The 22436-nt window shown below is 37.3% G+C and overlaps 2 long non-coding RNA genes across 2 annotated transcripts in view; both read left to right on the forward strand.

The window, feature by feature from the left end:
• The window catches only part of LOC128780791 (uncharacterized), a 57400-nt gene extending 43309 nt beyond the window's left edge, over positions 1 to 14091 (forward strand). The window contains exons 3-4 of the long non-coding RNA XR_008426790.1: positions 1810 to 1936; positions 13734 to 14091. This is a non-coding gene — a long non-coding RNA (uncharacterized lncRNA). The remainder of the gene's footprint in view (positions 1 to 1809; positions 1937 to 13733) is intronic.
• Positions 14092 to 16543: 2452 nt separating this feature from the next.
• The window catches only part of LOC139440911 (uncharacterized), a 30497-nt gene continuing 24604 nt past the window's right edge, over positions 16544 to 22436 (forward strand). Inside the window, exons 1-2 of the long non-coding RNA XR_011651208.1 lie at positions 16544 to 17834; positions 21219 to 21401. This is a non-coding gene — a long non-coding RNA (uncharacterized lncRNA). The remainder of the gene's footprint in view (positions 17835 to 21218; positions 21402 to 22436) is intronic.

Here is a 22436-nt window from a genome sequence, read left to right on the forward strand (position 1 = left end):
GCACCCAGCCTCCAACTCCACCTTGCTTCTGTCCTCTTCCCTTCTAGCCCCCACTGTCACCACCCACTGCCACAGCTGCCAGTGTCTGTTTTTAAACAAAATGTAATTAAAAGAGCTTTAAAATGCCACAATAATTAGTATACAGTTTGGACATACAACCACTTGAAATGATGGAGAAGCACCTTATAAATTTGGGCCAAGTGGTTAAAAGCCGTTTGTCCCAAGCCACTGTCCCCTAACACCTCTTGGTGTTGTTTCCCAGGCCCTTACTCTCCTTGCTCTTTTCCTGTATTTTGGGACTATCTTCCCCCCACAATTCTGAAACTCTGACTTTCACCTTCTTTGATTTACCAGTTTGGCTTAGTGTATATTGGAAAGTAGCCTTCCTTTCCCAGCCAACTTCAAACTGTTATTACATTGAGTCAATACAGATTTCCTTTTCTGTGGGAACTTCCAGACCCCCAGTGAAGATCTGCTCCCTTGGGTAATGAGAATCGATCAGCTCAAAAAAAGGAAAAAAAAGAATACAGTCCATCTAGAATAAACTGGATTACCTCTCCAGAGGGGGCCGGACAAACTCCACGTCAGATCACCAGGCTAGGGCTTCCAGGTGTGCCCACAAGCTGCTGCTGCTTTGCCTACGTAAACAGACGACTGTCAAGAGTCTGAGAAGCCACCTGGCACCTCCGATGTGAGCTCTGGAGTAATCTGATTCTGTCATAACATAAGTAAATAGCAACAACAACTAAAGTCATTGCAGTTAGAAAATATGGAAGGAAACACAGCAAAATGTTAACTATGATTTTCTCTAAGAAGTGTAACTAAGAATGATTTTTACTTTTTAAATTTCTTTCTGAATTTCATGACTTTAAATAGGTTTTAGTTTAGAATCAGGCAAATAAAGCTGTCTCAAGTTGGAAAGCAATTCAGTATAGAGAATGGATAATATGCTGATTTAGCTTAGCTAAAAAGAAAATTTCTTGATTAGCTGCTACATACATAAAACAGAAATGTAGGCATTAATCTACCCATTTCACCCACATTGGTTGAATGTAGTGTACAGTATAAGATTATACAATTTAAACTTGTCATGGATGTATTTGAAAGATACTTATGGCTACAAGGAATGGAACACCTGACTAAAAGTAGCTTGAATAGTCTCACATAACTAGAATTTGTAGGTGGGTAGGAAAGGTCGAGCTTCTCTGTGATTGTTCTGGCCTCTGCTCGTGGTCACAAGATGGCTGTAGTAGTTCTAAGTAAGCATCATGCTCTCCTGTGATGAAAGCAGGAAGGAGAGAGTCTCTGTTTTATCAAGGAAGAGCATACCTCCAAAATCTCTCTCCGTTCATTTGTCTCAGGTACTGTTGGGTCACTTGTCCATTCTCCAGCAGCAGTGGATGCTGGGAAACTTCAGCCTATTGTGGAAACTGTCTCTTTCTGCTAAGAGGCATCATGGACACATGGCTGTGGGATAGGCGTCCAGGGGTGTCTGCCACAAGGGAGAACTTGGAGGAAGTTCAGAGAAAAATATGCTCAAAATATTAAGTCCTTTATAAATCATTTATAAAAGTCTAAGTTTTCTTAGCCTGAAAGAAGGAAAGCTAACAGTCAGATTAAGCTCACCTTGAAAGTTTAACATTTTTATACTGCAGATAACTTACTCTCTGTCATGTGCAAAGCCTTATTGTAGGTGCTTTTAAAAATTATGAAAGTGCGATAAGGGAAGGAAAAATACTGTGTGCTTACCGTAGTTGGGGCGCTGTCATGGGAGATTTAGATATACTAATTATTGGATTTATTTTACAGATGAGGAAACTGGAAGCCTCAAGGAATCAGACCATTTTTGTCACCTTCCTCCCCTGAAGCCTTCACCTCAGACGAATCCCACACCTAGCAACGCTGCTTTTTGGAAAACCACGACCTGTGTACACAGGTATACACAAAATATGACTAAGTGAAAACATGAATTTATGTGCTGATAAAAGATAGTGAAGGGCCCTGGCCAGGCAGTTCAGTTGGTTGGAGCGTCGTCCCGTAGATGGAAAAGATAGTGGAGGTAAATATGGATGATCTCAGAGCTGATTAGGCTCTGTTTATTTTCCCTTTAAATTTGCTTAATTTTAATGGTGTTTTGAAAGATGAAAGAGCTTTTGGAAATTTTTACATAGATATAAGCTAGGTGTGTTTTTGGCTCACATGTGAATAGTTTATTTCCATTTTCTGTTTCAATGGTTTTAAAAAAGGAGTTGTCACCATATATATACACATATATAACATTCTTATACACATTCATTAGTATGTTGCCACATCCCATTATTAATACCATGAAATATTTAGCTTGAGGAACAGTTTAAAGATATACTTTTTCCAGTTTAGTGAAATACAGTTGTTGAAAGGGTTGAAACATGTTATCTTTCCTCTTAAAAATGCCTGTGTGAATTATAGGAAATTTTCAAAATAGAGAAAATTAGAAAGATGGATATAAAAATTACCTTTACCTTATGTCATCCAGAGATAACCATTGGGTTTGTCCATAATTTCATTTTTTATTTATTTTAATTCTTTTAACTTTTTAGAGAAAATAAGATCTCTATAATGCTTGTTAAAACAGCCATCTCCTCCTCCACAATCCACCTGCCAATTTTGTTCCCCAGGAGCAATCACTCCGAATTATTTTAGCTATTGCTTCATCATCTCCTTTTATTGATTTATTTTTAAAGTTAGGTATTATCTATTGACTTTTCACCCATGGAAGATGAACATTTATACTCTTGTTTCCTCCCAACTCCTTGCCTCTCAAATACATACTTCCTCTCCCATAATAATCTCAATGGAGTTACATTACATTCCGGTGTGTACATTCAGTATGTATATTATTGTGACTGTACAAGTAAATTCATCACCGAGCCATGCAATGAACTCTGATTACATTTTCTTTGTCGTGTGACTTTTTGATTTAGTGCTGTTAATGTTGGCCTTGATTTTTCTCCTTGCTTCATTATTTATGTTATCGTCACCAATTCATTCTCAAGTTATCTGAGAGAATTGTAATTTGAATTTGGTATATCAAATCTTAAATACCTATTCATTTCTTCACAAACTTTGTGATGATGTATCATTATGTGAAGCACTCAATAGGCCCTTCCACTCTGAATTTTCATTCTTCATTTATGGAAATTCTTCCTGTATAGTTCTTTGTAATTTCCTCTTTACTTTCTCTGTTTTCTCTTTCTGTTAGATGTATTGGGTTGGCCAAAAAGTTCATTTGGTTTTTTCTGTACGATGGCTCTAATAGTGCTTAGTTGTCTTTAACTTCAGACAATTTAGTTAGATTGTATGGTGACAGCTGTCATAGCAATGTGAATTTTAAAAAATCTTATCAAAATTGGTGAATTTTTGTGTAGCCATTTTAATATTGAAGATGGAAGAAACACAACATTTTTTGGCATGTTATGCTTTATTATTTCAAGAAGGGTAAAAATGCAATTGAAATGCAAAAAAAAAGATTTGTGCATGTTTGTTTTATTGAGTAGGTTCCACTTATAGGTGAGATCATACGGTATTTGTCTTTCACTGCCTGGTTTATTTCACTTAGCATAATGTTCTCCAGATCCATCCATGCTGTCTCAAAGAAGCAGCTCCTTTCCTCTTTTTGCTACATAGTATTCCACTGTATAAATGTACCATGGTTTTTTGATCCATTCATTTACTGATGGGCAAGCAAGCAAAATATAACCAGAGACACTGAAATAAAGAACAAACTCACAGTAGCCAGAAGGGATAGGAGAGAGGGATAATGGGGGAAAATAGGGGAAGGGTTATCAAGGAACATATATAAAGGACACATGGACAAAGCCAAAGGGGGTAGGATCGAGGGTGGGAGGTGGGAAGGGAAGAGGTGGGGAGGCGAATGATGGGGGGAAAATGGAGATAACTGTACTTGAAAAACAATAAAAATGTTTAAATATTAAAAAAAGATTTGTGCAGTGTATGGAGAAGGTGCTGTGACTGATCGAAGTGTCAAAAGTGGTTTGTGAAGTTTCTTGCTAGAGATTTCTCACTGGATGATGCTCCACGGTCAGGTAGACCAGTTGAAGTTGATGGCAATCAAACTGAGATATTAATCGAGAACAATCAGTGTTATACCATGCAGGAGATAGCTGATATACTCAAAATATCCAAATCAATGAAGTTATTGGTGAAAATGAAAAATGTGTCTTTTATTTTACGAAAAAACTAAATGGACTTTTTGGCCAACCCAATAGAATCTCTTGTTTGGTCTCTCATTTTCTTATCTTTTCTCTTCAATTTTCAATCTTATATCCAGAAGATATCCCACTTTATTTTCCATCCATTGTATTGAATTTTTTATATCAGCTATTATATTTTTAATTTCAGTACACCAACTTGACCCTCTTTTGGATGTTATAACTTCTCTCATACCTCTGAAGATATAAATGATTTTAAGTTTTCTTCTGGTTTTGGTATTGACTGTTTTCCCTTGGGGTTTCTCTTTATTGCTGTTTGTCTGGTCTCTGTGCTTGCTGTTAGGGGTTTTCTCCAAATGGCTGGTGATTCTTGGCTTTCCAAACATGGTAATGAGTACAGCCTGGAGAGCTGATTGGAAGCTCTCTGTGCAAGTGGTGTGGCGGACTGTGCTAGAAGACAGCGTGGCTGTTCTGTGAAAAAATCCCCAGTTGTCAATATTTGTAGATATTTTTTCCTATGCTAGAATAAAAAAGAATCCAGTCTTCAATATAAAAAAGTATAAAATATGGCAAGTTGTGTTGTAGGTGAGTGGGGGATAATGGGATTGTCACTTAATATTTTTTTTCTATTACTCACCATCCAATAATTTATCTTAATAACTTGACATCCTCTGATTTAATTCTCTTGTCAATAATTAATAATGTTCAGTGTTTTGCCAGGGATTGGCTGTGTGAGAGCAGCAAGGAGACCTAGAGGTTCTCAATGTTTTTAAAATAGACTTTTTAGCAATTCTATACTTCCACTATCAAAGATAATCAACTTCACCAATTCCTGAGTCCCTCATGGGTGTGAAGGCATGAAATGGCTTTCTTTCTGTTTTCCCTTTATTTCTTTAGTTTTCTCTTATTTTCCAAGTCAGTTACCACTTTTATATCTACTTTCAAGGATCTCTCCTTGGAAATTGAATGGCATCTCTCATGCCCTGGTATTTCCAATGACATTTTCTTTGACCTCTTAGGTTTATTCTTCTTTCTTTTTTTTTTTAAAAAACAACAACAACAACAACTCTATTATTGTCACTTTGCTGTATTTTCAGGAGAGGGCAGGGAAATGCTTGCATTCAGTATACAAAGTTTAACCAGAAGCTACGCCTAATATTCTATGTTTTTGAACTTAGGTTACATAGTTGATCGTGTTTAAGAATATAATTTAGTATCCTGCTTTTTTATGTATTATTTTTATAAGCATTTTCCCAAGATAATATGTCAATACTTCTTGACACTAGGGTGATATATATTCACATAATTCACTAGTATTTCAAGCATAGAGCTTCTGATTTAATAAGTCAGTTCTCTCTTTCTGTCTCTCTGTCTCTCTTGCTCTCACTCTTGCTCTTTCTCACTCTCACCCTCTCTCACTGTGTGTGTGTGTTACATATGCATCGCATGCATAATGATTAGGGAGAATGCTACTGAATAGTTTGAATGTAGGCAGACTATCAAGATAACCAATATTATTTCACATTTAACATAGTCTTTCACAAAAATAATGTGCATGTTGTATGAAGAGGGAGAAAATAAAGTTCATTAAACATTAGAAAAAATTGATCTTTTATCTAAAAAAACCCCTCAGAGTAGTTAAAAAGAATCATGAACTTGCTTTTAATGATGTGAGAGTAGTAAACCCTTCTAATTCCAATATATTGTTCACAACACAGAGATGTTTCTGGACTTGAGCAAAAGGCTCTCTTTGGCTTTTCAATGTCTACATGAGTCAGCTAGGGTGCTTAGATACTGTCAGTTACGTCTGGCGATGAGTGTACATACTGCTGGGCTTAGGCACTAAAAAACTCTATATTTTTGAAGCTACTTTTGTTTTCTGCTCTGACTGGGACTAGTCCCTGAAATGGGACTAAAATAGCCTCAGAAAAAAGTCTCTTCTATAGCCACCTAAAAAGGCTTTTAAAAAACCTTTAAGGGATCAAATTAACCTGCCAGGAATTTGCCTTCCAGCCAGAAAATACTAACATTTTTAAAGGAATACAACATTCAATTAAAAACAATATAAAATTCACAATATCCAGTATCCAATAAAAAACTACAAAAGAATAAGACAGGGTTGTTCACTTTAACCACTTTTATTCAGCATAGTATTGAAAGTCCTAGCCAGAGCAATTAGGCAAAATAAAGAAATAAAAGGTATTTAAGTTAGAAAGGACAAAGTAAAACTGTCACTATTTGTGCTTGACATGATATTATTTATAGCAAACCCCAAAGACTCCACCAAAAACTGTTAGAACTAATGAACAGATTCAGTAAAGTTGTAAGACACAAAATCAATATATTCTAATAGTAAACCATCAGGAAGAAAAACTAAGAAAAGAATTACATTTACAATTACATCAAAAACAATAAAATACCTAGGAATAAATTTAACCAAGCTGGTGAAAGACCTATACACTGAAAACTGTAAGAAGTCAGTCGAAGAAATTGAAAAAGACACAGATAAGTGGAAAGATATTCCACGTTCCTAAGGTAGAAGAACTAATGTTGGTAAAATGTCCATACTATCCAAAGCAACCTACAGATTCAATGCAATCCCTGTCAAACTTCCAATCACTTAAAAAAAATTCTTACCTGATATGTTTTTATTGATTTTAGAGCCACAGAGAGAGAGAGAGAGAGAGAGATGGGGGGGTAGGGGAGACAGAGAGAGTGAGAAAGAGAGAGAAAAAAATTGATGTGAGAGGAAGAGTGATTGGCTGCCTTCTATATGCACCTCGACTAGAAATTGAACTTGTAACCTTTGTTGTGTGGGACAATGCTCCAAACAACTGAGCTACCCAGCAAAGACTCCAATAACTTTTTTTGGTAGAAATTTAACAAACAATCCTAAAACTTATATGGAACCACAAAAGCCTTCAAATAGCCAAAAGAATTTTGAGAAAGAATGACAGAGCTATAGGCATCACACTTCCAGATTTCAAACTATGTTACGTAGTTACAGTAATCAAAACAGTATAGTACTAGCATAAAAAGAGACATATAGATCAATAGAACAGAACAGAAAACCAAAGAATGAACCCATCTGTATATGATCAGTTAATTTATAAAAGCTGGGAATATATAATGGGAAAAGTCTCTTCAATAAATGGTGATAGAAAAATTGGACAGCTACATGCAAAAGAATGAAATAGGACCACTATCTTATATGACACAAAAATTAACTCAAAGTAGACTAAAGACTTGAACACAAGACCTGCAACCATAAAATTCCTAGAATAAAATGTAGGTGGTAAGCTCTTTGACATTTGTCTTGGTGATGATTTTTTGGATTTGACACCAAAAGCAAAGCAACAAAAACAAAAATAAAAAGTTTTTGCCAGTTAAGAAAACTATCAACAAAGTGAGAAGGCAACCTACTGAATGGGAGAAAATATTTGCAAATTGCATATTGGTAATAGGTCAATATCCAAAGTATATAAACAGTTCACACAACTCAGCAGCAAAAAACAAACAATCTGATTAAAAAATGGGAAGAGGGAAGAGGATTGAATAGATATTTTCCCAAAGAAGACATACAGATAGCCAGCAGGTACATGAAGAAGTGTTCAACATCACTTATCATCGGGGAAATGCAAATCAGAACCACAATGAGATCAGGATGTACAGAGAGACTCCAGGGATGGGCACACAGAGAAATGGTCATGTAGGGACAGAGCAAGAAGGCAGCCATCTGCAAACCAAGGAGAGAGGCCTCAGGAGAAACCAAACCTGCCAACATCTTGATCTTGGACTGCTAGACTCCAGAACATGGCAAAGAAATTTCTGTTGTTTAAGCCACCCAGTTTGTTAATGGTAAATTCAAGAATGATCTTTCTCTCCCATTCCCATGTGATGTTGACAAATCACTGACTGAACTTCTAGACTCTTTTATTTCACTAATAACTCTCACCCTTAACTTTTACTTGAAATCCAGTCCTAGACTCCTAATCACAACCGAGCAAATGGGGTCCTCTCAGATAGAAATTGGATTTAGGGTTCAGTGAGCACTAGGCAATCTCTCCAATGTGGGCTCAAGGGCAGAAAGATCCAGTCTGCAAAGGCAGACTGATAAAGCAGACACCCAGAAATGAACAGATAAAGGAGACGGGGAAAATTCTCAAAGGTTTCCTTTTTCTAGTTTACCTGAACTTTATTAAGGGCCAGCTGTATTCCACATATTCTGAGAGATTGCCTAACATTCTTATCATAAATTCTCCATTTCGATTGTTATCTCAAGTTGGTTTATATGACTTGCAGCCAAAGAGTCCTAAATAACCTAAATGCCAAGTCGGGTCCACCAAGACAGGACATGCATGGGGTGGGAGCCTACACAGAAGAATGGGACAGGACTCCTGACCCCGGCCCTCACCCTGGCACACCCAGAAGTAACTGGAAAGAGCTTTGGTGAGGTCAGGAGGTCCTACATGAGCAAGTGGGCAAGATGAGTCAAGGCAATTTGGGTCATTACTTTGAATGTGATCTCATTTGTGCTCATAGTGTTGAGAGGCCTGGGGAAATTTGTGTAACAGAGAAGTAAATTGAAAAGAATGAGAGGAACCTGAGACAACAGTATCAGGCAGGCCAACAACTAGAGTGAACTGGGGTTTAAAAGAAATGTTAAAGAGAAAAAGTCACTTCAGGAAGAAACACAAGATGAATTGAATCTGCTGGTAGTGTGTGAAGAACTGGTTGGCCAAGATAATGAATATAATAATAATAAAATAATACAAAAACAGTTTTTCAGGAAGAAGTTGCAAAGACCAAAAAGGAACCTGAGGGAAGGCCTCTGGCCCAGCTGCAAGTAGGAGGGGAAGAGGAGGTGACTCATGCTTGTTCTCACCTTGTCAATCCTGACCTAAGCCTGGTTCCAAGGCAGACCCAAAGGCCACAATGGATGGTTCTGTGATAGGCTGAAGAGAAGGACAAATGCTGGAAACCTGGCTTGGGCAAGAAGTAGGGGGCCAATGCACCAGCCAGAAACTCAGTCCTAGCCGAGGACCCAGAAGCTTCTTATCCCTACACAATGGTATATACTATATCCTGATAGAGAGGCAGATATATCTTCATAAGCACACAAGCAGCATATATCCTGACGTCGGTAACACATATGGTTAACTGAATTATTGTTCCTGAGCACTTCCGTCCTAGGGAAGGATTATACTTCTCTATATTGCTAATGTCAGGCTAGTCCATAAGATTTCTTCTGGCCAACAAAGAGTAAACAGAAGTGACATGTGTCATTTCCAGATGGTTGCTTTTAGACCTAGTGTATGGTTTGCCATTTCTCCTTTTCCTCAATCACGAGACTGGCAGTGTTCCAGATAGAGGCTGTTCTACCATCCTGAGTTCCAGGTTAAGGCAGTATGAGCAAAGTCACATTGACTTAAAATGAACACAAAGTTTAATGAGAACTAAGTCTTTGTGTTACAAACCATTGTGATTTGGGGATCATCTGTTACTGCAGCATAACTTAGCCTATTCTGACTCTTAGGGCCTGCAAGATCCATAGTACTGGAGATGAGAATAGAGCATTTCTGGTCACCAGGGAAAAATCAATAGGCTTCAGGGGGTGGCATTGAAAGAGTATTACAGAAAATGCCAGGTTAACCCCCAGAAGCTCACGAGCCAATTTAAACACGAGAATTGCCTGGAGAGAGTAGAACACAGAAATCCCCTGAAATAGCAAGTATATTATTAATTTTTACTCCAACTGAAAATGCAATGGGCTGACGATGTCTGATAATACAAAGGTTATATTAATGTAAAGATTTGAGGGGACTTAGAGATTTTGTTTGTTATTTTTTTTAGCTAGGTTCTGAGCCAAAACATAAGGTGAGGAGTAGACTGACTTAATTGAGGAAGAAGAGCGAATAAAGACAAATTCACACCTTCTAGCTGAAACCACTATTGTTTTTTGGATATCATCTTTTGAATGTTGGACTCAGGATACAGTGCTTACTGCTGACCTGGACCATCACCCCTTGGGCATAACCCCTTTTCACATACTGTTTCTGTCTCCATTATAAAAGCCAGTTCTATCCTCCTAGTTAAATAAGTTCTCCATTGCAGACTTGCTTTGCTTTATGAAGCTCCCTTTCTGGGGACAGGAATTCTGCCCCTGAACCCTTGCTTGGGGCCAAGGTCCTTGTTTGCCCAGGCACAGATTTCCCTTCTGCTCTCTGCCTGCCTCCTGGATTCTAAGTCTCTCACATCAGACTCCCTTCCAGGTTCACTGTTCATTTCTGAAGACATCAGTACCACCTTGGAATATTCCAAAGTCCTCCCATTTCTTGCCGGCCCTTTGTCTGGAATAAAACAGATTGTTGGGACCTAAGTTTCCATTCATTGCTTCCTAACCTGAGACTGTGCATTTGTCTCCACATTCAACCACTCTGCCTTGTGCTGGCCCTGCCTGAGAAACTCCTATGCCCAGCTCTTCTCTCCTGCTTCCATGCTGTGCTCATCATATATGGTCATGTCATCAATCAGAGTGACAGCTGGTATGAATGAAAAGGCGACTCAACTTCAAAATGGTCTCCACTATTTTTGTGAATGACCCAAACCAACAGGAAAGATTCCACCAGGAACGTTTTGTAAGCAGTCTCAAAAATGGAATTATGTTAACTCCAAGATGGGGAAGATCTAGCCTGTCAGGTGTTCATAAAAAATGGGCCTGGGTTGTGGTCTGTTCTACCACAGGAGCCACCCATGTATTTCAGCTACTGAAAGAGCTTTCAAAAGAAATGAGGCATTTGTCTTCCTTAAACTGTTTTTGCCTTTCTTTATCTGGAGGCAGTTGTGGGCTGTAGCTTCTCAGGTTGAGGTTGGTCAGGATGGCTTGATTAGAACTTTAACTTGAGCAATGTAATAAGATTCACATGAAGTTGGAGGGACTGTGCTAGATTAAAGGAGACTAAACAGCCATGAAAACCAAATGCAATGCAAGATCCTTTATTTGAACCTAGATTTTTTAAAAAGTTAAACGGGCATCATTTGAGTGTTAGGGAAATTGTATATGATCTGTGTATAACATGTTATTAAGTTTATTAAATTGCTATTAATTTTCTTTTTTTTAAGATTTTATTTATTTATTTTTTATAGGGGAAGATGAGGAGAAAGAGAGGGAGAGAAATGTTGATGTGCAAGAGATACATCAATCGGTTGCCTCTTGCACACCCCCAACTGGGGACCTAGCCTGCAACCCAGGCATGTGCCCTGGCTTGGAATTGAACCAGCGACCCTTTGGTACACAGGCCAGCACTCAATCCACTGGGCCACACCAGCCAGGGCTGCTATTAATGTTCTCAAGTGAGATAATAATATGGTGGTTTTGAAGACAATGCCCTTATTCTTAGGAGATATATGTTGTCACACGAAGATACTTCAGCATGATGTTTTCAACTTTCAAATGGCTCAAAAATGAGAAATATGTTTATATAAGATAGGTAGATACATAGGGAAGATAGATATAAAATTTAGATAAAGGATACATAGTTGGCTACTGTATTAGTCTTTCAACTTTTCTGCATTTTTGAAGTTTGTAAAGAAGAAATTTTATGGTAAAAAACCATTGAGAGAAGAGGCAGTTTGGCCTTAAGAAATGAAGAATGAAAGAAGAGAAAATTGCTGTGTTCAATTATACAAGAGACTGTTGTAGAGGAAAGGATGGGACTTAGAACATCTCCAGAGAGTAGAGGTAGGATCTAGGCATAGGAGAGACCAGAAAGTAGGTTTTGGCTTAAACTGAAGAAAGCCATGTAATAAGACTCTCACACCTTGGCTAGAGCCGGCTCTAGTAGCAGAGAAAAGACACAGTTTTAAAAGTGAGAATGTGATTGTTTTTTAATGTGACCCTTGGATTTTTAATACCTAAGAATGATGAGCAAATTATGGGATCTGCTTGTATTTTAACCCAAGAGCAAGGGAAGCATATCCCCACTAAATTAAAGTTTTTAAAAAATCAATAAAATTTTTTAAAAAAATTGTTAAATGAAGCTTGATCAAAATACTGAAGCAACCTATCTAATCTTTACACAATCTAGATAATACAACCCGTGGAGTACGAGATGATTCCACATGGTATATAGATATTACCCCTTTTGAATTTTTTCAACTCTTTAAATAGGCAAGATGAAAGGCTCGGTACTGTAGTTTTATATCTTCAGCTCTTCCCCAGAACCTTCCTCAAGCTACAATTCTTTTTTTTTTTTTAAATCCTCACCCAAGAATATGCTCATTGATTTAAGAGACAGAAAGGGAGAGAGAGAAAGAATCACAGATGTGAAAGAGAAACACTAATCAGTTGCCTCCCATGAATGGGGATTGAATCTGCAGCCTAACTATGTGCCCTGACCAGGATGGGACCTACAACCAACCAACTGAGCTCGACAGCCAGGGCCTCAAGCTATAATTCTTAACCAAGGACTAGATAAACATGATTTTGATTTAACTTATATTTATTTTAATGGTTGCTTTCTTTTTTAAAAGCAACTTTTCTGTACTCCCATTTGTGGTACTTACATATATCTTCCATTTTAAATAAATGTATTAAAGATTGAAAAATTGAATCAAACAGTCATACCAGGGACTATACTGATATGGCAAAAAAAAATGTGCAGGGGCTATTTCAATGTGTGCATTTTAGGTAAACCCTGGGAGAGGTTTTCTTCTGTCCTGTATGATTGAAGTGCGGAAGGCCATTCAATTCCAAACAAGATTCATCCCTAAGGAGAGCTCCCTCCTTTGATGATGAGCTTTTGAGGTGCTCCAGGTTTGATATGGACAAATGACATCGCTTACTCTGGCATAAAGTTATACAAATAGTCTGTTCAGACACAAAATTCAGTGGAGTAAATTTGAAGACCTACTTGGCTTTATTCAGTAATTTATGAATTGGGCAACTAGAAGGGTGCTGAGGAGCTGCACAAAATGGACAGATTTTATGGGAAGGAAGTGGGGCGTTCGAGCTCTGTGGGAAAGAAAAGAAGGGATCATTTTTGGGTTAGGCCATCTGTTCTTTGGGGGAAGAGAAGAGGAAGGGTTTTTATTGTATAGATTGCTTCTTCTTTTTGAGGGGGATGGAAGGGCCTGTGTGATGGAATGTCTTCCTGGTGCTTGACCAGAGAATTCCACACTGGTTGATTATGTTTTTGGAAGAGTTTGAAACTGCAATTAGATCAGGTTATAAATCTAGGTTTGGTATCATGGGCTTTTAGCACAAGTGATACCATTTTGGGCCTGTGTTTATTTTTTTTAACAACTTTTATATTTAGATCTATAATTTGTTTGTAGTAAGTTTTTGTGTGTGGTGTGAGAAAGGGGGCTAGGTTAATTTTTTTTTCATTTAGATATGCATTTTTTCCAGCAGCATTTGTTAAAAAGATAGCTCTTACCTTTATCAAAAATATGTCGACCATACATGTAGAGTTTGTATCTGAACTCTGTTCTGTTCCATTGATCTAAGCCTATCTTCATTAGATACTACAGTCTTGATTGCCGAAGTTTTACAGTAAGTCTTACGTCAGGTAAGGTAAGTTCTCTGACTTTGTTCTTCTTTTTCAAAATGCTTTTGGTTGTTCTAAGCCCTTTGCATTTCTCTATACAAATTTTAGAATCTGCTTATCAATTTCTACACAAAAGTCTGCTGGGATTTTGGTAAGGATTACATTGAATCCATAGGTTAACTTGGAGGGAATCGCCAACTTAAAGATAGTGAGCCTTTCTAAATCATGAATACAAAAAATGTCTCTACGTATTTGTCTTCTGTAATTTCTCTCAACAATTCTTAATAGTTTTCACTGTACGAGTCTTGCATTTCTTCATTACATATATTCCCAAGTATTTTGATAGTATAACGAATGAAATTGTTTCCTTAATTTCATTTTGGATTGTTCATTGTTAGCTTATAGAAATAAAATTGGTTTTTGTATATTGATCTTGCATACTCTGACCTCACTAAACTAGTATTAATTCTGGTAGGTTTTGGGTGTACATTCCTTAGGATCTCCTCTATGTACAAGCTCACATCATATGCTAATAAAAACAGTTTTACTTCTTTCTTTCGAACCTATGTTTCTGATTGCATTGGCTAGAATCTCCAGCACAATCTTGACTAGGCGTAATGAGAATGAACATAGTTGTCTTGTTCCTGATATTAGTGGGGAAGAATTCTGCTTGTCACCACTAAGTATAATATTAATTATAGATTTTTCAGAGAAGTTAAACAAATGAAAACGTTTGTTAAGAACCTTTACATAAACAGCTACTGAATTGGGCCAAGTGCTTTTTCTGTATCTGTTGAGATGGTAAAATGGTTTTTGTTCATCACACTATTAATATAATGCTTTATACTAATTGATTTTCAGATGTTAAACTAACTTTGTACTTCTGGGATAAACTCCACTTGGTCATGACATGGAATTGATTTTATGTGTTACTGAGACCCATTTACTAATATTAAGGATTTTCCATCTATATTCATGAGGAATATTTGTCAGTAGTTTTCTCTAATTATGTGTTTGAATATTTTCTTCTCTTATTATATATCACTTTTGACTTAGAAACCATATTGTGTTTGTGTACCTTAAGGTCACAAATACAACAGTGATTATGTTCCATATAGTCTCGACTCTCAACATTTACAGTCCTGTTGGAAAAGTTAGAAATAATAAAAGAAAATAAAATTTTTTTACATATACAATTACAATTATGATTACTCTAAAATAAATAAATTAATTAATACATAAATAACATTCTCTGATTTTTTAAAAAAAGTAATGGAACCAAATGGAGAGAGATAGGGGGACCTATTTAAGGGAGTAGTGAGGAAGACCTCTTCAAAGGGGTTGATTTTTTTTTTCTCCTTATACTTTATTTTAACCTCTTCTTTAACAGATGGAAAATTTTTTTGATATATTTATTGATTATGCAATTACAGTTGTCCCATTTCCGCCCCTTCACTCCACTCCACCTTGCCCACCCCCTCCCTCCCACATTCCCCCCCTATAGTTCATGTCCATGGGTCATACTTATAAGTTATTTGGCTTCTACATTTCCTACACTATTCTTACCCTCCCCCTGTCTATTTTCCACCTATCATTTATGCTATTTATTCTCTGTACCTTTCCCCCCTCTCTCCCCCTCCCAATCCCCCATTGATAACCCTCCATGTGATCTCCATTTCTGTGGTTCTGTTCCTGTTCTAGTTGTTTGCTTAGTTTTCTTTTGTTTTGGTTTTAGGTGTGGTTGTTAATAACTGTGGGTTTGCTGTCATTTTTACTGTTCATATTTTTTATCTTCTTTTTCTTAGATAAGTTAACATTAACTTATCTTTAACATTTCATATAATAATGGTTTGGTGATAATGAACTCCTTTAACTTGACCTTATCTGAGAAGCACTTTTAAGTTGACACCTAAAGAGTGAGCCAGCTGGACAGGGAGAGGGGATGTGGGCGTGTTTCAGACAGAGGTAAAGCTAGGCGCAAAGGCTCTAGGCTGGGAAAGCTTTGATGAACTAGGGAAGCTGAAAGAGGTGTGTTTGGGCCATACTAAGGAAGTGGACAGACATGATTGACGAAGGGATGGGGATGGGGCGGAGGATGGGGATGTTGACTGAAAGGTAAAATCCCCTACTTCATATTGTAAAAGATACTGAATTTGGCCTTAAGCAAAGTACTAATTGAAGAAGCCAAGGGGTTACTTAGACAGAAAGATAATTTCTAATCCTGTTTTGTGTCACTTTTTAGGTTCTTAGAGGCTATGATGCTTTACTTACAAACCTTAACATCCCCCTGGTCGAATGTGACTTAGGGGTATTTAAACATCTTATACCCCAGCACCCAAATAAAAGAAGCCTTCCCATTGCAATTTGCTGAAAGTACTTGCAAGATTAATTCACTGTGGCTTTTATTCTTTGGTGCTTATAAGGGTTTTTCTGGCCTCAAGGACTTACATACTGAAGGCCTTCAGAACAGGCCTCCCTGCTTTGGATGTGAATTATTGAGCTGAATGCAACTGAGACCCTTTGGGCTCATAAGAAACTTTTACCTCTTCCTTAAAGAATTTAAATTAGGGGCCTTCCCCATAATAAGAACTATCATCAGAAATAACTTTATACGACCTCTGTATAGGGCAGGGCAAACTTCTAGTTACTGAACATCTGCTCTTCTTATGATTCTGCAATGACCTTCCTCATCTCTGAATCCACAAGGTGCCTTCTTATCTCTTTCTTAGCTCACAATGGCACGTACCTCATTTTCGCTTTCTGTCTCTGAACCTCTCACGTGTAAGGGGGCTCTGACTCACTCACGTATGTGCTATTTCCAAACATATGTATGTAATTAAATTTGGTCACTTTCTTTGTTAATCTGTCTCATGTCTATTTGATTATTAGACCAGCCGAAAGAACCTAGAAGGGGAAAGTTTCTTCTTCCCCCACAATACCCATTCATCTGTCAAAACTGAAAGAGAAATATTACTCAAGAGAATGTTCAAAGGCACATGTCTAAATAAATACAATATAATAAGACAAGTGAAAAATGGCTCAGTCCTAAATATCCTAAGCATTCAGGAAACATGTACATTTAAAAACTGATTGCTTTTTTACTTCTCTGTGTAGCATATTTATGGCTTTTTAACAAATTTACTGATTTCCTTGATGAAGAGTTTAGCAAATGCAGAAATTCAATCTTAATTTCTGAATGCTTTGATTGCTTCTAATTGCCTTTTGTTTTTTCATGTGTTTCAGTTTAATACCACAGAAAGCTTTTGAATCATTGGCTTTGGAAACATAAACCCATCACTTAATCACATAATGAGTGAATCACTGGCATTCAGGCGAGCCAGAAAACCTGACCTGGAAGTGTCTTTTTAAGGCTCAAAACTGGAAGGTTCATCTGTAATCAACAGCCCAAATCATTTCTCATCGTAGTGGGAATTCTTAGGATGCCCTCACCACTATAAATTTCCAGCCTGGCATAATAACTCATTGCCTTATTCACAACTGAACATTCTGGAGAATGGAAGAGCCTTTAGTTATAGTCCTCTTTTGAAGCAATAGGGATTCTTAAAAGCCTTGTATTGCCAACTTTCTCTCCTCCCTCTTCCCCCACCCAGCAGGGGAATGGTATAATGCAAAGGTAGCCTTAAAATGACATGTACTGAATATTCTGGTTAGCTATTAGCTTAAGAACACAAACTTCCCAATTAGACCTGGATTCAAAGCCAGACTGCTCACTTCTAGTTGCATGCCTGAGGGAAAATTATTTACTCTCTCTGAGCCTTAATTTCTTCATCTACAGAATGGAGGAAATAATCTCTAGCACAAATGCTTGTTTTAAGAATCAAACAAGATCACTTATATAAAGCACATAGCCTAGTTTTTGGCACACAGTAAGTACTCATGAAATGGTAGCTATTAATGTTGTTGCTTTTGTCGTTTCTGAATTCTGTTTGCTAATTGTTCTGTATTCCCTAGAAGGGGAAAGTTTCTTCTTCCCCCACAGTACCCATTGTATCAATGTATCTTATCAACGGATGGGATTTTTGAAATTGTGTCTCCCAATCCACTTGATTTACAGGTAAGGAAACAACTATCTGTAAAATATCTGAGAGGTCGTACATCTGTCCCAGGTTGTATGGAATCACTGGCGCAGAATGACAGAGTTAAGGTCTCTCGATTTTCACACCAGAGTTCATTCTGCTCAAAATGCTCAAGTACTTTCCTTGGCTGTTCTTCAATATATGCATAATCATTCTTCCTGCTTTTTTACTTTTCTGATCATTTACAGTTTTCGTTCTAGCTTGCTAGCATGTGAACTTGAGGCCAAAGTAATTGGAAGGTGAAAAACCTAATCAGAAGAAAAAATAGTACAAAATAAGTAGAAGAAATTCATGTGCAAAGAAATACTGTAGAATAATGACTTTATTATGAATGATTATAAACAGTTTTCTTTCTGATTTTCTAAAGGACTTTTTTTCAGGAAAAATGATGTTTGATGGATATTCTAATATATACTCTTCATACATGCACCTATTTGTGTCGATATAATAAAATGTTTTGGGGGATTTTTTCTCTACATGTTTGAGGTAAACAAGAATGAAGGTTTTGGAGAGGGGAGGGAGGAGAGAGAGTCCTAGTGCTGCTTTCCCTGTGGCAGGAGGGAGTTTACCAGGACACGGAAGATGGGTGCCTCTTTGTGGGGTCATGGGTGCCGACGAAGGACTTCACTTAAAGCCCAAAGCAGAAGAGGGAATTAAGTAAGTGATTCTTGCTGATAGCTAAACCATTAAACTGGGAGTTGAGGAGAGGCGTTCCTCCCTCATGCTGCTTCAGCATCCCCTCAGTTTGTTTTCTTGGGCCTGGGGCCTCTAGCCCTCTTGCCTCCAGGGTCACCCGACCTGGGAGGGCACAACCCAGAAAGCCTACTGGACACATGAGAACAGTAACAGTACCACTGTGATTACTTGGATCAAACTAAGTAAGATTCCTTTTATTCTTATTTACATGAGCAAGACATGCTTACGACAATTAGTGCAAATAATGTGAAACTGTGAGAGTCAAAAACGAAGTCCTCTTTGCCCACAGCACATGGTATCTTGTTTTTTTTTATTATTTCTTAAAAAAATTTTAAGCCTCACTTGAGGGTATGTTAATTGATTTGAGGAAGAGAGAGAAAGAGAAACATAGTTGTGAGACAGAAACATCGATCAGCTGCCTCCCATATGCTCCTGACAGGGGATCGAACCCGCAGCCTAGCTATGTGCCCTGGCCAGTGATTGAACCCACCACCTTTTGGTGTACAGGGCGATGCTCCAACCAACTGAGCCACTTAGCCAGGGCCATGGTGTCTTGCTTTTTTACTTCACCATATGTACTGGAATTCTTTTATGTAGTGAATATAAATCACCTCATTTCTTTTTCAATCATCATACAGTATTATACAATATAAATGTACCATATTTCACTTAATCATTCTTTAGTTGAGGGAATTGCTGCCCTTTTCCAATTTTTCTTTATTATAAATAAAGCAAAAATGACTATTCATTTTTATTTATGTTATGAACATGTGTGAATATTTCAGAAGAATAGATTCTTAGAAGTGGAGTTTAGAACTCCAAGGATATGCTTATTTTAAATTTTGATAGGCATCTCTAAGTTTTCATCAAAAAAGTTGTACCAATTTATGATCTTACAATGGATGATTTTCAATCACCCATTTCCAACTGATAATAGTTGTGTCAATCTATTAAATTTGTTAACAATTTGATTAGTTACAAAGTATACCTCAATTGTTTTGTATTTCCCTTATTATTTTTAAGATTAAATTTAAAAAAAATTATCAATCTTTTTCTGTGTGTGAATTATCTCTTCCTTTCTTTTACCCAGTTTTACATTTTATATCACTCTAATAATTTTAGGAGCTTTGAATAGATTTTATGTATTAAACTTTGTTTTATATATTTGTAAAGGCTTTCACTAGAATCTTTTATTTTGATGTCTTTTGTCATACATATCTTTAAGTTTTTTTTGAAGTTAGACCTTTTATTAATGTCTCCTCACATTTCTTTCTTAGGAAGACCTTTGTCACCCCCCCAAAATTATAAAAACTAATGTATTATATTTTACTCTAGTTTCTTTCTGATAGGATTAAAAAAATAGTGTTTAGAATTTAATCCATTTGGATTTTTTATGTATTCTGTGTCACTGCCATCTGATTTTTTTTTTTTAGGATTTCCAACCCTCTCAATATAATTTTTGAACAGTTTGTTCTTTTTACTCTGACTCAAAAGCTCTCTTTTTATATTTGAAATGTCCCTTTGTTTCTGACCTGTGTTTTCAGTTTCATTTACCTTTGTCTTTAGTCTGAAGCGATACAACATTGTTTAATGTAAACTTGATGTAGTCGATAACTGAAATGTCAGGTCCTCCCTTATTGTACTGTTCTCATCTTTTAATTTTATTGCTTGTTCTTGTGCATTTTCTCTCCCATATAAATTTTAAAATTAGCTTACCAAGTTCAATGAGTCTCCTGTTAGGGTTTTATTACAATTGCACTGAATTTATAGGTTAATTTGGGAAGTTGACATCTTTAGAATATCAAATTTTTCATCCAGAAACATGTGTAACTTCCCATCCATTCAGGTCTTTTTTTACTATAGTCAATAAAATTTGATAGTTTTCCTCATGTGGACCTTGTGTTGCTCTTATTGGTTTATTAAAATCCTAGAGTATTTTTTTAAAAGCTTATACTGACATTGGGAATGAGATCTTTAGATTTTTGTTTTTCTACAGAGAAAGAATATATGAGAAGGGGGAAAAACAGGAGCTGAAAGAATAGGAGAGAGAAGAAAAAAAGAAAGAAAAAAGATAAGATGAGATGATGCAGAAAGAAGAGAGAGAAGGGAAAATTTAATTTTTATTGAATACAGCAGGTCCTCAATTAACGCCTTTTTATTATAATGTTTATAATAAAAGAAAATCGGTTCCCTGCCAGGGCCATGATATGTGTGGAGTTTGCCTGTTCTCCCCATGTCTGCATGGGTTTTCTCCAGGTACACCAGTTTCTTCCTACAGCCCAAAGATGTGTGCATGATATTCATAGGCATATCTAAATTGTCTCAGTCTGAGTAAGTGCAGGTGTGGGTGTGATGGAAGGACATCCTGTCTAGGGTGGGATTCCACCTTGTGTCCTGAGCTGCCAGAAGAGGCCCAGGCCACCCAAGATCAGGAACTGGAGTACGTGGATTGGGAAATCATTATATTCCTTGTTTTTATTAATCTTTCTTGAATGTCAGCATAGCTCACATTTAATTCAGTGTTTAATATTAGAAGTGTTTTGGATCTTTATTTCAAAGTTTGGTGATATATTTGTGACCTGATTTATGCTACAGGAACTAACTCTTAGCCTATGGTAAAACTGGTGTCCTTTACCAATTTTAATGTCAGTTTCTTAAAATCTCAGTTCCAGAGTCCCAAGATGATGGAGGAGTAAATGAAAGCCACACTAACCTCCTCCCAGGACAAATCTCGAATTACAACTAAATTGTAGATAAATCATCAAGAATAACCAACTGAACACTAGCTGGAAAGAAGCTTTATAACCACGGATAGATGGAAGAAACCACTTCACCACAATGTGATGGAGGTAGGGAGTGTGGAGGAGGGGTAGGAGGGCTAGATGGGCTCCCACGGGCAGCAGCTGAAGTTCTGGAGGGATATTTCAGTGGCCGGGGTGTTCCCCCTGAGAAGTGTGGGGTCTAAACCCCAAGCCAGGCTCCCCAGCCTATAGCACTAGAGCCAGAAAGGAACCCAGATAACATACAGCTATGAAAAGCAGTAGCATTTCTGTCTGCCACAGAGAAACAGCTAGAGACGCAGAGATCCTCATAAAGGGCCAATTCACAAAATTTCATTTGCAGCCACTTACCCCGGGACTCCAGCAGAGGGATGGTGCAGTGAATTAGAGACACTTGAGGAGAGGCTGGGGCTCGTGGCTCAGGAGAGAGAACTGAAGGAACAGCTACCAGGATCCCGGTGCTGAGTCATTTCCCATACTGCAGAACCCATCTTTCTCAGGTACAGCAGTCCCCTTAGAGTTGGCATCAGCTTGAGGGGAAGCAATAGCTCCGCCCACAGGAAGTACTCAGTACCTCGTTGTAGTGCTTAAGCCAACTGCTGATTACAGCTTGAATAGAGTAACAACTGATCGGGTTGACAGTTGATTAGTTTAATATCTAAGGCGGAAAATACAAAGAAGCAGCCAAAATGGGAAGACAAAGAAACAGACCCCAAGCGAAAGAACAGGAGAATTCTCCAGAAGAACTAGATGAAATGGAAGCAAGCAATTTATCAGATAGAGAATTTAGAGTAATCATTATAAGGATACTCAGCAACATGAAAAAAGACATGGAAACCATAAAAAAGGACTAGTCAGAAATAAATAATACACTGGAAGGAATAAACAATAGGTTAGATAAAGCAGAGGATAGAATCAGTGTTTTGGAAGACAAGGTAGAAAAAAACACCCAGCCAGAGTAGCAAAGAGAAAAAGAAGGTTAAAAAATGAGGAGAGCTTGAGAAGCATTTTGGACAACATGAAGCATAAAAACATCTACATCATGGGGATACTAGAAGAAGAGAGAGAGCAAGGGATCAAGAACCTAACTGAAGAAATAATGAC

Source organism: Desmodus rotundus, chromosome 1 (genome assembly GCF_022682495.2).
Source record: "Desmodus rotundus isolate HL8 chromosome 1, HLdesRot8A.1, whole genome shotgun sequence".
Lineage (NCBI taxonomy): Eukaryota > Metazoa > Chordata > Mammalia > Chiroptera > Phyllostomidae > Desmodus > Desmodus rotundus.